The 16883-nt window shown below is 43.9% G+C and overlaps 1 protein-coding gene across 3 annotated transcripts in view; it reads right to left on the reverse strand.

The window, feature by feature from the left end:
* The window catches only part of ENOX1 (ecto-NOX disulfide-thiol exchanger 1), a 590187-nt gene that overhangs the window by 445162 nt on the left and 128142 nt on the right, over positions 1 to 16883 (reverse strand). For all 3 annotated transcript variants that reach the window (XM_024755644.1, XM_024755643.1, XM_024755640.1), the window contains exon 2: positions 12727 to 12792. The gene's annotated coding sequence lies outside the window, so the exon portion shown is untranslated. The remainder of the gene's footprint in view (positions 1 to 12726; positions 12793 to 16883) is intronic.

The following is a 16883-nucleotide window of genomic DNA, read 5'->3' on the forward strand; positions in this document are numbered from 1 at the left end:
TTCTCTGTCTCCTTTCCTCCCTTGGCCTCAAAAGGCAGCTTACTGTGTGTGCTCTCCAACCTCAGCTCTTCCCATCTCCTCTGTGAGACCTGGAATGCTTATCCCCACACCCGGATCCAATTACTGTGTGTGCGCAGCCCATCCCGGGCCTGTGCTCCCTTCCCGACAGCTAACTCTTCTCACACCCCTTTATTTATTGCTGACTGTAGGATCTCCCGGGAGTGGGAGGAATGAGGGAAAGGGTCGTAGCACGTCCAAAGGAGAACCGACCAAATTTTCTATCTTTTGCAAACTGTTCCATTGCCACGGTTCCATGACCTGTAAGCGGGGAAGAGAACTGATCTATTCTAGCAGGCATCTGGACGTCTGCTGTATATAATCTTTTGGATACGCCCTCTTTTTTTTTCGGACCAGTAGGGATGGGAGGAGTTCTCCGAGGCAGCCCCCCAGCCTTGACTGAAAGCTCTCAGTAAGCTCTCCTCATCTTCCGTCTTCTCTATCAGTCCTGTCACCAAGGCCAATCTCTTCTCCTTCTCCCTTCCTCACTGCAGCTCTTCTCACTATGTGCCTGCCTTCTCCCTCTTCTGAGTTACTGTATAACCCACAGCAAGAATCACCTCCCCCAATATACACTACCAAATGTAAAATAGATAGTGGGAAGCAGCTGCATAGCACAGGGAGATCAGCTCGGTGCTTTTTGACCACCTAGAAGGGTGGGATAGGGAGGGTGGGAGGGAGGGAGATGCAAGAGGGAGGAGATATGGGGATATATGTATACATATAGTTGATTCACTTTGTTATACAGCAGAAACTGACACACCATTGTAAAGCAATTATACTCCAATAAAGATGTTAAAAAAAACAAATTACCTCCCCCAAATGTCACTTTGATCAATCATGTGACATGTTGCCAAGTGTTCCAAACGTTTCTTCTGAAATTAAATTTCAGCCCCGGATCTCAAGTCCACCAGCTGACTCCCTGCTTTCCCCTCACTCTCCTCCTTTCTAGCTGTGCCCCCAGCTCACAGGCCCCACCCCTGTGCCCTGCCCCCTCTCTGCTCTCCAGAAGGCGCGGCTAACCCTTCTCTCTTAAGACCCCTCCCCTAATACGTTCCTGCTCTCCTCTGAATCTCTACTCCGAAGGAATTCCCTTAACATTAAAAAATAACCCCTGTTTTTCACAGGGAAAATTCAAGAGGTGATGGGGCTTCTGGATCCCACATCCCAGATAACTAACTCACTATGGTTTTCCACCATTCCTGATTCAGATCCTGAGGTTGGGGCTCACGTACAGCTCACATCCAGGAAATCCTGGGGCAAAAAGTAACTACCTGAGTAATAACTTGCTTGGTTTCATCTGAAATCACCCCTATTTGTTCCGTCCTCGGAACAAAGTCGCAAATGAGAAACCTCCCCCGAATTTAACCTTTCCTCTCGGCAAATTCTCTTAGACACGGAAACTAATCTACACAAGTATTATTAGGCATGCGTATCAGAATATATTTCCCATTGTGACTTGTGCACGTGTTACATACAGTTATGGATGTATTTTTGGAAAATTGTTTTTTTAATATTTAATAGCCATTAAACGGGTAAAATAATACTCTGCTCCTTATGGAACAGTGAAAAGTCATCCTAGCACTTCTTGCAAGTATTTGCAACTGTAATCAGTAATGCAGGCAGAGAGAATGCCAATGGTTTTCAATCATCACTGGTAAAAATGTAAATTCTTTAAAATTAAGACTCTGAAGTTCACCTGCATTAATCGACTGCTAATGCAAGCTGGGACTATTTTCTAGGATTCTGAGTGGCTTAACATCATCGAGACATGTCACAAGCTCCATCCAAGTTATTCAGTACATACCATGCATTATTCTGAACCTCTCAGAAGACGAAACAAGGAGAGGCAATGAGAGTGTCTGAAGAACAAAAGGAAAAATGAAGCACAGAGACCTCAGGCTAAAAGTATAAAACCCTTGAGAGGGTTTTAAGGACATTTTAGAGGCCTGAAAAATGAGAACAAATCAGCAGGCCCATTAACTCAGCAGCGAATTAAAGCACCACTGTTTCCAATTTCAGCCTTGAATATGGAGGGCACCAAATGGACCACGTTCTGCTTCCCCTCGGTAGGGAGAGTGAGAAGTCACCGCTCTGGATTCTTAACTGCCTTTCTTCTTTCCCAGCTTAAAAATTTAGTGCAAGAGTGACTATCCATTTCCTAACTCTTCTCCTAAAACATTATTACTAACTTCCCTAGGACCACGTTAAAAGGACAGCAAGAAAATGAACAATCGGAGATTCAAAACACAAGTTCTATTCCCCATTAATTTCAACTTCTCTTCTTCCTTTTAGAAAAAGATGAAGTTTACTATCTTCAGATGTATTGTTCTTTACCTTCATACTTGAGACAAAATGGTAAAATACAGCATGTGGTTAATCCACAAACTGAAGAGCCTCTGAATTTAAGAAGAGGGCCATATTCCACAATTACATATATTTTATTGTCTCGCCTCATGGAAACGGAGTTCAATGCAGCTCCTTCCAATCCCCGGATGAAGTAAAAGGTCTGGAAGATCTAATATGACCACATGAGAGATATTCCTTGAGAATCAATTTGTATTTACGCCAATTTGTTCGTAACACAGTCTCACCTGTTAAGTAGTGCCAGGCCCGCAGGTTAACTGCTTACAACTTTTTAAGTCATCATTTGGGACTCTGCTTCCACATCTAGAAATCAGCGCATCCCAGCCGGTAGGTCTCAGCACACCGCTGTGCTGTGACTTGGTTCCAGGTTTGCTATGAGGTCCTGACACCCCTCAGCCTCAGAGAAGAAGGTGGGGCCCCGTGTAGCTGGAGAGGTCACAGCTGGCCATCAGCTTCCCCAGAGTCCAAAGGCACAGTCCCCACTGCTCTGCTGAGAAGCACTGCATGTCCAGGGACACCCATGTTAACAGGCCGCTGCAGAAGGCACTACTGCCCTTCCGGAGAAGCCGTCCATGCAGCTGGGGGAGGCATTTGCATTCCAGACGTGCAAGGTACAGCTGGCTGAAGGTGGGCCTCTAGTAAGTTGGGGAGGGGGAACTGGTGGGCAAAACTCTTGGTATCAGCTCCCCAAGTTCTCTCTTTATGGGTTTCAGAAACTTCTTTCCACTGAGGGCTAATGTGCCCTTTCACTGGCATCCAAGCTACCTATGGGGTGACTGCTCTGACAATGAACACGCATTTTACCAATTAGGGGTCCCGTCATCATTCTTAATTACTTCATAGAAAAAAAATTCAAAGGGCAGTATCGGAGTATTGCATTTATAGAGCAAAGAAAATGATGAAAGCTGTTGGATTTTTTAAACATAATCTTAACTGCTGTAAAATTTGGAATAGTGGTGAAACAGCTTGAATATTTCTTAATCGATGCTTGTGTAGTATCTGACAGGGACTAATATGAATTCCAAGAGGAGAATCACTGACATCTTGATCAAGAATTCTATTTAGCTATTTAGGCAAATAGCAATGTGAAAAGAAGTTATGTTCATGAAAGCAAATTCAGGTTTCTCATTAGAAAATCTGAAAAGATTTCATTTGGAAGTTTCTTAGCTATACAATAGTCCCCAAATGGATGTCCCCACCTTACTATGTTTCTAAGTTATCTGTTCCTATGTGCGCCACATTGAGGGGAAATTGAGAACTGATTTTAATAACATGCTTGTATCACTATTTCTTGGTTTTTCAATTTTAGGCGTTACCTATTGGCCTTCCAATAAGGAAGATGAGGATTGGTTGGTTGGTTGCTTTTCATCCACCTATATTTGTCCCATGTTCCTATCCTCAGAATTCTAGCACAATTTTGGTTATATTAAATACCCATTTTAAATCATTATAGCTACAGAGACATTATTAGTATCTGAGTCATGTAATATTCTATGATTACATTTCCTTTTCTGCATTCCTTTTTCTCCTTCCTGTTACATTTCATTGAAATGTTTCATTTCAATGTAACAAATCAGTGTTACATTTCACTTTGGTTAGTTTCCTTATATAATTATCCTGAGGTTATCCCCAAAGCGGCCCCCAGATTTGTAAATCTCCTCTCAGTAGGAATAGATCAGGTGTTTTATCAATTTCATCATCTTCAAGTGGTCTCTCCTGAAGCTCTCTACCTACTCCTGTTGAGATCAGTGGATCACTTGTCCCTCTGCACAGCTGGCTCTTACATTGGTCCCGTCTCTGGGATCTGGGGTCTTTTTGGTTTACCCTGTCATTTATTGGAGCACATCATATAGTGTTGTCAAGTTTCATGACCATGTACTGGTATTACCTTTTAATTGGGAACCTCCTATCTTTGGTTGGGGGAGATTGTGTTGAATTATTCCTTTGACGGTTTTCTGTCCTCTGTTTTCTATATTCTCTCAAGCTGGTGCTGCTGTTTTTGGACGTTGGACCTCATGAACCAATCTTATAAATTTCTTATTTTTTCTATATTATTTTCTATTCTTTCTCTTTTACTTCACATTCTGGGAGATTTCCTTAACTTTATCTCCCAACCCTTATAAAGTCTCTTCTGTTTCACAGTTGTAATATCACACCTTATCTATCTGAAGATACAAATGATTTTCTTTTTTTAAGATGTTTTCTTCCTGCAAAGGTTCTGTTTTCCTCCAAGTTGCTTTTTTTTCTGTTTGCATGTTTTAGTTTCTGTCTCTCATAATAGAGACTTTCCGTAAATGTCTGATGATCCTTGGCTGTCTGCTGGTAATTTTTGGTGAGGCCCGAGAGAGTCAACAGGAAGGTTTTGTGTGTGGGGAGGGGGGTTGATTTGAGACTTATTTTAGGATTGTTCTAGTTAGGCCTCTTCTTTGGGAACCCCTGATGTCAGTATCCTCGAGTTGTTTTTTTGTTTTTTGTTTTTTTTGCTGTGCGCGGGCCTCTCACTGTTGTGGCCTCTCCCGTTGCGGAGCAACAGGCTCCGGACGCACAGGCTCAGCGGCCATGGCTCACGGGCCCAGCCGCTCCGCGGCATGTGGGATCCTCCCGGACCAGGGCACGAACCCGCGTCCCCTGCATCGGCAGGCGGACTCTCAACCACTGTGCCACCAGGGAAGCCCCCATTCCTTTGTTCTTATAGATATGTAACTTAAAAAAAAATCCCTTAAGTGTCACTTTAATTGTGTTTCAGGAAGTGCCAGGAACTAAATAAAACATGTACCATCTTTAACCTGAAACCTATTAGTTATTCTTCATCCTTTCACGTTGACATTGAAATGGGGATTACTCGATTTAAAAAAAAAAAAAAATTTTAACCATTTAGACAAGACCCAATGTTCAGGTAGAATAGGAAGTAGGGAAAAGAGAAATTTGGGGTGAAACTGAATTTAATAATTGTATGTTTTCTGTAAACAAGGATGTCACATTGTCCTAACGATGTGAAATAAAAATATGTCCGTATTTCAGAGCAGCCTTTAAAAATTCTCAAAAAGGTTAAATATTAAAGAGGTCCTTGAGTGGATAATTGGCATAAAAAAGGGTATCTGGAGGGGGGAAAACCATGACAGAAGAGTGGAATGGTAAGAGGCAAACTCAATGGAGGAAAAAGGACTTAAACTCAGTTTCGAAGAATAAACGTTACAAACATTTCTACTGTACAGTCTGCGTGATGTGTGTTAGATACAAAGTGCTCAGTTGATGGAGAAACAAGATTTATTTAATGCAGACTAAGGCAGAAAGGAAAAAAAGCTCTTCTACTTAAAATACAGCTGCTTTAAGTTTTTACTCTCAGTTTTTCACCATAGCGGGTCATTACGATGTTGAAATCATTTTTTAAAATACCAGTTTAGTTCACTACAAACTTGTGAAAAGGGATACAGTGAAATATACTTTTCAGTGATGTTCAGGTTTTGAAGTTACACTCCTGTGGATACTGAAAACATCATTATCATTGAAATACCTGCTGGTAAAACAACCTTGTTACCGTGTGCCTGCAACTCTCTAGTTCCTAACACCATTCATCTCACTGAAATAAACGTCTTCACAGCACGATTCTTGGTAACATACAGTTTTAAGGACTATCACGATTGCCTTGGGCAGACTGACTCTAATTGGATGGATCTACATATGAGAAGAAGAATTCCAAGGGGAGCATTGTGCCCGTTTGAAAATGGGATGATGCCGTGCAGAGACCAATCTGCCTTCCGCCTCGGGCCTGAGCAGGGGCAGGTGGGAGTTCAGTGTGGATAGGCTGTGGGAGAAGTCCAAACGCAGAAGCTCTGTGGGGTGGGGAAGGGACTCTAAAGCATTAATGAGCCTGTAACTCGGGAGACAAAGGGGAGACAGTGAAGTTTTCTGAAGAGGCAGTAATGTCATCAAAGAGATATTTCTCAAAATCATGTAATCTGCCAGTGCCCTACAGGGCCGAAAACCAAGTCACAGGCCACTGGTCAGACCCTAAGTAATACAGAGACCCAAGGTCACGCGAGGCTGGCCTGGGCTGCCCGGCAACTGACGTGTGAGAGAACTCACTGCAGAGATCAATGAAACTGAATCATCTCTACTTTGAGTACGACAGACACAGTCCGTCGAGGAAAAGGGATGGGACTGAATTAGTACCGACGAAAGGACTTACACTGAAGTAGTGTTTCAACTAAATCCATGGTCTGCTTTGGCTTTTAATTCAAGAAACGTTTCCTGAACATCTACTACGTGCGAGGCAGACGGGCTCTGCTCATTGCTTTGTCTCGTTACCTTATAAGCTGAATGTAAAAAATTCCAGCTAATTGGTTTCACAGACTGATGGATGTTCTTCTGTAAAAACAAGATTGATTCTTTTATAGACAGCAATACTAATTCTTCCATTATGTTCTTCTCTCCCGGTGCAGAGTCGAATGGACTTTAGGGCCAACTCGATACGAAGAGCAGAAGAGAGGCATTAAGAGAACAAGGTCCATTAGGCCCAATATTGCCTCAATTACCTTAACTCCATTATTCCTGTTCATATTATTCCTTTAATCGATCTCTCCTTTCAGTTATTCATACTTACCCCTGTCAAAATCACAAGTAATAGGATTATGGTCTTTTGAGCTCAGTGGCAGCAGACTTTCAATATATTTATATGCATATTTATATAAATATATATTTATGTTTCTGAAATTGTGATTGTCTCCAGATCTGCAATGGAGAAGTCTTAAATTGAATCAAGTCTTCCAGAGGCCATCTCTTAGAAAGATGCAGAGCTTCTTAATGCAATATAGGTGCTTTTACCTGTTTTGTCATTTGTCGCTCGCTGTCAAGACCAGGCACACATGGCTTAATGGCTTTCTAAGTCTCTTCTTCCCATGTCTCAGCCTTAGGGCGGTTTAACTAGTTTTCAAAGTGGACCGCTTTTCTGTCCATATCCCAGCTTTCTGTTTAATGTAATCCTTCTCCCTTCACCGACAAGTATTCTGCCCTGCAAGAGTGTCATCTGGACCTTACGTTAACCACTGCCTCTTCCATACGACAAGTAATCAACCCCTCGGTTCCACCTCTGTAGCAGCCTTACAAATTAAAGGAACTCTGTTTTCCCTCCACTCTTAACGAACGTCAATGCAGCATTTATAATATGTGAGTTTGTGCACTTTGAGTACAAACAGGACACGTAATAGGATGTAGGCCGTTTCCTCTGCACTTGCCAGCCCTTCTGAGAGTGTTAGAGAACTAACCCATGAGATAAGAGAGGCATGTGACACTGTGATGTGAGGAGGACATTGAAAGGTCCCCTGCAGTGAGGAAGGGGTAAATTACTCATGAGTGGAGAAAAGTTTCATAAAGGGGATGGATTTGAGTGATGTCCTGAAGGATGGGGGGTTCTGCAGATGGAGGCTGGAAGGACAAAGGAACAAACTCTGTGTGAGAAGCAAAGCAGGCGAGTGCAGCCAGGACAGATGATTTACGGAGTAAATGACCCAGCATTTACGGGGCATATACCCTTCAAAAACCATAATTCAAAAAAGAGCCAAGTACCACAAAGTTCATTGCATCTCTATTTACCATAGCCAGGACACGGAAGCAACCTAAGTGTCCATCGAAAGATGAATGGATAAAGAAGATGTGGCGCATATATACAACGGAATATGACTCAGCCATCAAAAGGAATGAAATTGAACTATTTGTAGTGAGGTGGATGGACCTAGAGACTGTCATACAGAGTGAAGTAAGCCAGAAAGAGAAAAACAAATACCGTACGCTAACACATATATATATGGAATCTAAAAAAAAAAAAAAAAGGTTCTTATGAACCTAGGGGGCAGGACAGGAATAAAGACACAGACGCAGAGAATGGACTCGAGGACACGGGGAGTGGGAAGGGTAAGCTGGGACGAAGTGAGAGAGTAGCATGGACATATATACACTACCAAACGTAAAATAGATAGCTAGTGGGAAGCAGCCACATAGCACAGGGGGATCAGCTCAGTGCTTTGTGACCACCTAGAGGGCTGGGATAGGGAGGGTGGGAGGGAGACGCTAGAGGGAGGGGATATGAGGACAGATGTATATGTATAGCTGATACACTTTGTTATACAGCAGCAACTAACACACCACTGTAAAGCAATTATACCCCAATAAAGATGTTAAAAAAAAGAGAGAGAGAGAGAGGGCTCTGAGCTCTTCGAGAGCCAGGTTAGGAAGCCCTGACTTCCCTCTAGCAGCAGTGAGGCGTTTGGCAGGAGATAAGCCTGCTAACACAGGCAGCCTCCTTGCAAGGTGCAGGATGAACCCGAGGCAACAACAGGTTGCAGACCTGAGATGGAAGGAAGGCTCACAGTATGTAAGGGGACCTTCTCCATCGATGCCTACTTTCCCGCGGAGCCTCAGCCAGCCCTACACCCTCCCTCCCACCTCACGCTCCAGCAACGTCGCCCAAACAGCGAGCGGTACACACACACCCTGCTCCCCACACCTCCCTGCTAGGCCGCCCACCCTTTCTCCTTTAGAATGTTCTCTCTCCACCACACGGGTCCATCTGGCAAGGTTCTTACTCTTTTCAATGTCCACTCAAATGCCACCTTATCTTTGAAGCACTTCCTGACTTCCCCAAGCCAACTCCGTTGCTCTTTTCCCTGTGTGTGCGGAGCACACGGTACAGAGCCCCAACACAGCAACAATTTCTGCACGACCATCTCCCACCTAAATTGTGACCACCTTGATGCTATCCCCAGAGCCATTTCTGGCACATGTGAGAAGGACAATACTTGCACGGATGAGTGAGTGAAGGAGCAAATGAACAAACTGAATGGTCTTATAAACAAACAAAAACACAAGGAAGGAAAAGCCATGAAAATGATGGTCATACATGAAAAGGGGAAAAGAAAGTGAAAATATGAAAGAATTATAGAAAACTTGATAGAGCTTAGTGAGAGCCAAATGTCAGGGCAGCAAGACATGGAGAAGTATGCCAAGCTTCTGAGTTCTCTGCCGGAAGCCCTCTGCTCTTCTTCATGACTCCTATGTTACCAGCTTAAAAGCTCTGAGTATAAACTTACAGATTTAAAAGAAACAAAAAAAGAACCAACCGTCAGGAGACAGGCAGGAAAAGAACCCAAAGAGAACAAACACGAAGATTCGTATCTTACCCGTGTGCAAGTATTTTCTGAGAAAGTCTGATAGAATCTTGATTCAAGGTATCATTTCTTTAATTAAAATGTCTCCCATGTATCATCGAAACACTCCAAAATTTCAGAGGCCTTAAAACTACCGTGTTAATTATTAACTAAAATAGCATATAAAGCATTTCCCCTTTTTTTTAAAAGTCAGAGTTTCACAGTGAATATGCATATTATTATCAATTCCACGAAACAGGTATATCTGAATTTTCAGAAATCTCAGATTAGAGAAACTGGAAAGTGCAAAATGGAAGAGGGGAAAAGACTTGGCAACAATAAGTTAGTTTTTAGTTTTCAAGACACTTGAGGTTTCATTTCTGGTTTATTTCTCTTTAATGGTAGAGAAGTGTTAGGTACACACAAAATAACCTAGTTATTAAAATAAGATTTATTAGAATGGTATAATTGTAGCAGTGCCACTTTAGGGTACTAAACAAGCTGTTTAAGGACTGTTTAACGACCGAGATGCAATTGCTCACTGAACTCGACACGTCACCATCAAAGAGCTCTTCCACCATCACTCTGATATGGTCGCTGTGTGACAAAAACAAATTGTTTGACTTTTAATTTAGGCCTGTAGACATTCTCACACACCAAACGAGGGGATTCACGTGGAAGTTATTACAGAAGGATAGTAAGCACTTGTAATAGAGGGTAGTCAGCACTTCAATAAAATGGAAAAGACAAGCAAGCAGTGGAGGCGCCAGGATGAAGTTATACAACCATGTACGATGGCATTTGGTGGAACCGTGCCTGCAGGCATCACACACACCATAAAAATCTGCCTTGTGATTCACCAATTTTGTTAGGACTAATGTCAGCGTGAAAAAGGCTAACATGAATTTTTATTTTCATTTTCATTTTCTACTGCCCGTCATCATCTTATAACGCCAGTGCTGTCTAGGCCAACACTATCCCTCGGCCATGGGATGGCCTGCAGCCCCACCCCCAGGAACAGGAAAGCTTCCGTGGGGTTGGGAAGCCTGGAAGTCAATTATCCCAGCCCACGTGATGTCCAGCCTTGGGGGGCCCAGGTGGGAGCCACACAGTCTGTATCTAGATGTTGGCCTGCCCACCTGCAGCACTAACCCGGGGCCTGAGATCAATTCACAGGGTCTCTAAAGATGCCTGCTTCATTCCCAGGACCAAGTCCCCACTGGCCTTGGACTTCTCCCAGCAGGAGGCTTCCTTTTGGGGCAGAAAGGTAATCCTCTCCTGGAAGTCACAGTAGATACGTCCAGAAAGCTCTACCCTTGCAGGAAATAAGGGTTTTCTAAATAAACATCTCTGAGGAACGGATCATTTAAGTGCTATCTTGAGACCAGGATCCTCACATGTTACCGATACTCAAATCTTAAGCAACACGCAAAAGACCATTGCTAATAATTTCTACCTGGGGAAGCACAGAGAAGAGAGAAGACACAACGGGAGCAGACCTGTTTCAGGACTGCATTTAGAGATGAGAGCTCTGGAACAGACGTTAAATTTAATAAGCCCAAAGTGATGCAGCTGGAAAGAAAGAATAGCCCGGCTAAGTATGATTGCAATGGTATTGAATTAGCTGGAAAGATATCTTGATGTCCTGATAGAGGTGGCGTGTAAATTGTCAGCCTGCCATGCGGTAGAGAAAGCGGGCCTGGCTCACAGAGAGGGCTACAGTTCAGAAAAGGTCTACTTGCGCTTACTTTTAAAGGAAAGCTCGTGTCCCGTTTAGGATGTTGTTGAACTGGGACTATCCTAAAAGTAAGAGGTCACTGAGGATAAGGGAGCATAAGAGCTGCCCACCTCTGGTCACTGCACTTTGCTTTTGCCAAATGAATCTGGCCACGGTCATTATGGTCTTTGCCATTCACTCGTTCAACCAATATTAAGCGACAAGCTTTGTGCTAGTTTCTTTAGGGAAAACCAAGAGGAACGAAGTCCCCTTCCCTTAGATAGTGTTATGGGTTGAATTAGGTGTGCCAAAAAGTGTGTGGAAGTCTTGATTAAATGTGGCCTCATTTAGATGTAGAATCTATGCAGATGGTCAAATTATGATGAAGTCATTAAAGGAGTCCCTAATCCAAGACGACAGGTGTCTTTAAAAGGGCAGAAATTTGAACACAGAGATAAACAACGCGAAGACACAGGAAGAAGACGGCCGTTCGTAGGCCAAGGAACACCTGAGTCTACCAGAAGCTAGGAGAAAGGCATGGACCATATTCTCCCTCACAACTCTCAGGAAGAACCAAGCCTGCTGACACCTGGATTTCGGACTTCTAGCCTCCAGAACCGCGTGATGGTAAGTGTCTGTCGTTTAAGCCACCCAGTTTGTGTTCCTTTGTTACAGCTGCCAGAGAAAACTAATACAGACTGGGTCACAAAAGAGGCAAGGCCAATGACAAAATTGCCATGGTCAATGGAACGCCTGTGCGGGTCTATCCACAGATGGTCCGATTCAATTAACAGGGCCAGATTCAGTCAACGGACCAGAGATCATCACCATCTATGTCCGTTCCATAAAGACCATCAAAGAAGGAGATGGTTTATATCCTATACAGAGGCTGACCCAAAGTTTAATACTCTAAAAAGATGATTAGAAAGAAAGAAGCCATAAAGGTTAATGGAAAATTAATCTTGGTGACCTAGTGGGGCAAATCAAAGTTGTGGGACATACATTTATTGAAAAGGAAAATGCAAAGAATCTTCAGAAGGCCAACTTCAGATAAGGGAACAGAGATAAGACTTTAATTAGAAGAGTCTTCAGTGTTTACATCAATGTTGAAAAGATTAAAGCCTTCTAATACGGCAATAAAGAGGAACAATAGCAATAACTCTATGTTAGCACTGTAGAAGATGGAAAGAGATTCCAGGTGACCAGTCCTGTTTCCTCCCTGGTTGTCTACAGAGCCCCTGTTGTAGGTACTCTGAGATGCTCCCCAAATGCACATTAGTTCACTGAGACCACCCATGACTGGCCCTCTGCACCCCAGTATAAGTGAGTAAAACACAAGAGAGTGATGTCAACTGAATGATTAAGCCGCATCACTTCTCAAACAGTGACAAGCGACCTGCCAGTGGCCGTGCTCGTTGCTTGCTGTACCCGCCGTCCCTTTACCTGAACATGGTGAGCGCTCTCTCCTCCACGGGTTATAAAGGTGGCATCGTGCTGGCTGCAAAGGACCTGTAAAATAAAGGCAGCCGTGTTAGAGAAAACTCCGAACAGCAAACTCAGAGAGCTGTTGGAATATATGTAAGCAGATTCAAGGTTTCGCTTGCAAAGTTCGAGCTGAATGTTGCCCCTTCCTACTTCCAGCCATTCTAATTGGCTGTCCTTGGAGAAGGTCTCTGCATGGTCACAATCCATGAATGCAAAGGTCTCATCGTAAACGCAGCCCTTGAACTGTCGATCTTCCACAGAATATTTGTGCTTTAAAAGCCGTCCTTGTTGCTAAAGTAGCTACACCAGGGCTAGGGTCAGGGCCAGGGCCTCGCAAATCTGCAAAAGCCTTCATAAATAAAGCTGTGTATTAGTTAAGGGCAGTACAACCTAGAGTATCATTTGAAAGCAGTTTTGGGGGGCTGAGTATAGGGTTCCTCTTTTTAAGTGTAGGAAAGACTTCCTGCAAATTTCCGAGTTGACATAAGGGTTACATATTTCTACGTTTTCTCTTGGGAAGTCTGTGGTTCCTCAAACTATAAAAATGCATCTGTATATTCCCATAGAATAAATCCCAACTTTATTTACTAGAAAGTATTCTAAAAGCTTGTGACTCGAGTCAGGTCTACGGACCAGCAACAGCAGCATCACCAGGGAGCCGGAAATGCTAAAACCTCCTGCAACAGAATCTGCATTTTCACAGGATCCTCAAGTGATCCCTATGCACATTCATGTCTGAGAAGTATGGTTTTGAAGCTCCTCATCTATCTGACCTGCAATTGCTAGAATCACAAGAAACAGGTTGCCTGAAACTTCAAGACTGTCCTCTGGTGTCCAGAAGTTAAAGGAATCACAGTCCCTTTATTATAGCTGAATAAAGTCCCCAGAAATCCCTTACTGTTGGCTAAGTCAACTTTTCTCTTCCAGAATACGTGGGCTGATTGGACACTCATTCCTAAAGCATAGTTGATTCTAGAAGACTTTTGTTTTACGCTTACAAAAGCAGCACCATAGCCATTCATTCGTTCCATAAGCAGTTAGTGAACATCTGTTTAGATGCTCCATAACCTCCAACATTGTGTAAAGAGCCCAAAGTGTAGGGGAAGAACAGAAATTACAATAGGAACGGGAGCTCTAACAGGAGAAAGGTTGGCACCAGAAGCCAGGGCACAGAGGAGGACTCTGGTACACACTTAGAAAGCACCTGACCCAGACCTGGAACACTGTGAGGGCTTCCTGAGCTGAGCTTCGAAAAAAGAAGAGGAAAGTTGTTTCAAGAAGCAGCCCACCTATAGGCGCAGTGAGTGTGGTGCTGGGTTAGGGCAAGTACCCAGCCCAGCAATGAAGGAGTCAACTACCTTTACTTAGAAAAAATATTGGATTGTGACTGTATCCAGTTGCTTTTCCCAACTGCTTTGAATATGTGTATGCATGAGCTCTAAAGGCGGCAGCCGTTAGGAACATTTTTTTTTCCCTTTCAGCTCCCCTACCTGTATAGACAAGGAGGAATGGCAGACATCAAATGCAAGCAGCACTGACTCAGAAGTCTGCCGAACACTGCGAGGGGGCAGGGAAAACAGAACTAAGTCTCCGCTCTCTGATCACGCAGAGGGTCAGTGCAGCTGCAACCAGCAATACAGGGACCATAAAGCGAATGGCATTAAAGTTAATACAAAAGTCAGGAAACTGTCTTCGGGGAGGGACACTGGCTATCTGGCTGCTGCATCGCTGGGAGCAATTGAAGGCTCTCGGTGAGACCACGGTGTGCACGCCCCTCTCTGTGCCTGTCTCCTCTCCCTCCCTACATTTAAGTAGTCCTTATCCTGCCTCCTTCCCCCTCGCTTCCTCTGACTCATTCTCCTTCTCCCTTACCACCTCCAAGTGCCCTCCCGTCTCTAATTCAACTCCCTTCTTCTCCTTTTCAATCTGCCTGCTTTCTCACCCCCTCCTGCTATGAGAAGAAGGAGATGAGGGAGAGAAGCGAGGATAACAGAGCATCTTTCTACCTTTCCCCCCTTGATCTCTCTTCCCTGTTCCTCACTAATGTGCCCATACTTCTTTCCCCTCTTCTAGGCTCTCTCCTTTCCCAGAGGCGAACCTCTGTTATCAGTGTGTAGCCAGACCTCCCAGGCACAGAGCTTGGAAATTATAGGAAAATTTCTGGGCTCTTCTGCTGTCCCATCGTCACACTTGGAGTTCACAGATTCTCCCAACCTGCTGCCAGGTCAACAGTTGAGAAGGCAAAAAAAACAAACTTTAGGGACTTCCCTGGTGGCAGAGTGGTTAAGAATCCGTCTGCCAATTCAGGGGACACGGGTTCGATCCCTGGTCCAGGAAGATCCCACATGCCGCGGAGCAACTAAGCCCGTGCGCCACAATTACTGAGCCTGGTCACCACAGCTACAGAAGCCTGCACACCTAGAGCCCGTGTTCCACAACAAGAGAAGCCACCGCAATGAGAAGCCCGCGCACCGCAACGAAGAGTAGCCCCCGCTCGCCGCAACTAGAGAAAGCCCGCGCGCAGCAACAAAGACCCAACGCAGCCAAAAAGAAATAAATAAATTTATTATAAAAATAACTTTATAAATGTAGTAAGCTAGCATTTTCTTAGCAGTTTTCAAAATGTAGAACAATGCTGGGCTACTCAGCCGCTGTGCTCAAAGGGTACCGAGACATAAAATATACTAGGCAAAAGGATTTCATTCTATCTCCGGTTTTTCCTAAGGACGCTCCCTTCAACCCACCATGAATCCAACCCTTTCCTAAGTGTTCGTCTTACCCCTCTTTGTGCCGATCCCCCAAACCCTCCTGGAATGACTGAAATGGGCCTCATTACAGGCAGGAGTTACCAGAGTGCTTCCTGACAAAGACACGATGTAGCACACAAAAAGGCTCATTTAACGCCCCATCAGGAAGCCTTACAAGTTACAGCTTAATAAATACATGAAGATTATTATAATACAGAAAATGTCTGGTACCACCACTTCCTGCATGAAATGCACTAACGGAGTACTCTACAGAGTCGGCTGTGATATGGCAATCTCACACATACTCTTTGAATTACAGAAAAGCAATTTGGCTTTCTTTAGGTATTTCACTCTTATTTTCACCCCTGTGCATGATCAGCAAAACTCTGTAGGCAAATCTGCTTTGCTCACCCTTTTATCCCAGCACCTGCATGTAGTATGTGCCCCTGGCATATAGTATATGCTCCCCAAATGTCTGATGAATGAATTAATCAATCAAAGAATCAACTGACCAATCAGTATTAGCCTAAGACACAACAGAATTCAGCAGCCGGAGGGAAATACTATGGCACACGGATGCACTTTGAAAATCTCCTCTAGGCTTTTGGCACTGGCACCTAATCATAAGGTAAACACAGGGCTGTGGATGTAACTGACCTCCAAGAAGTAGAAAGGGCAGAGGGGCTGACTGGGCAGGGATACTGAGTGGTCAGATGTGACAACTAACATTCTAACAGCAAATGAGCAAAGAGAAGAACTCTAGAGGACAGATAAAAGTTCTCCGAAAGAAATACAGTAGCCTGGGATAAATTAGTCAGTCCCTCCATTTGTTCCCATGATACTTTGTCCAGACCCTATAATTACTGATGCTCTCATCACACCTTTACACTTCTTCAACAGTTCTGAGTCAAACTAGGAAGTAAGGACCTGATCATAGCTCACCAAGATTTCGTAGGCAAGCCAAGAAGGCTCCAGAATGGGTTCGCTCTGTAGACCAGGAAAGGGATTGCAATCCTATCTTGGAAAAGGGAAAGAGGAGACACGACAGGTGGAGCTAGGTCTAAATAGAACCCCAAGAGGTCCTGCCTCTCTGGATTCATGTCAGAATTCAGAAACCAGGTTAGCAGTTCCCCGAAACGGGGATGCAAGTCATTCCATATCAACCAACCAAGAGTTAGAGCAGAGCTGGCTTAGCCGGCAGCGTAATTTGTTATATCTGGCTCTGAATCTCTTAAAAATGTATTTCATCAACAGTATTTCTAAAATCAGCATGTACTTTCTTTGTGTTCAAAAATCATGAGTGTTTCTTTTTAACGTTAACAACATCAACACCATGAAAACCACTGGGCTGAGATGGTCACCCCTCCA

The sequence above is a fragment of the Neophocaena asiaeorientalis genome, unplaced genomic scaffold, assembly GCF_003031525.2.
Source record: "Neophocaena asiaeorientalis asiaeorientalis breed wild unplaced genomic scaffold, Neophocaena_asiaeorientalis_V1.1 scaffold59, whole genome shotgun sequence".
Taxonomy (NCBI): Eukaryota; Metazoa; Chordata; class Mammalia; order Artiodactyla; family Phocoenidae; genus Neophocaena; species Neophocaena asiaeorientalis.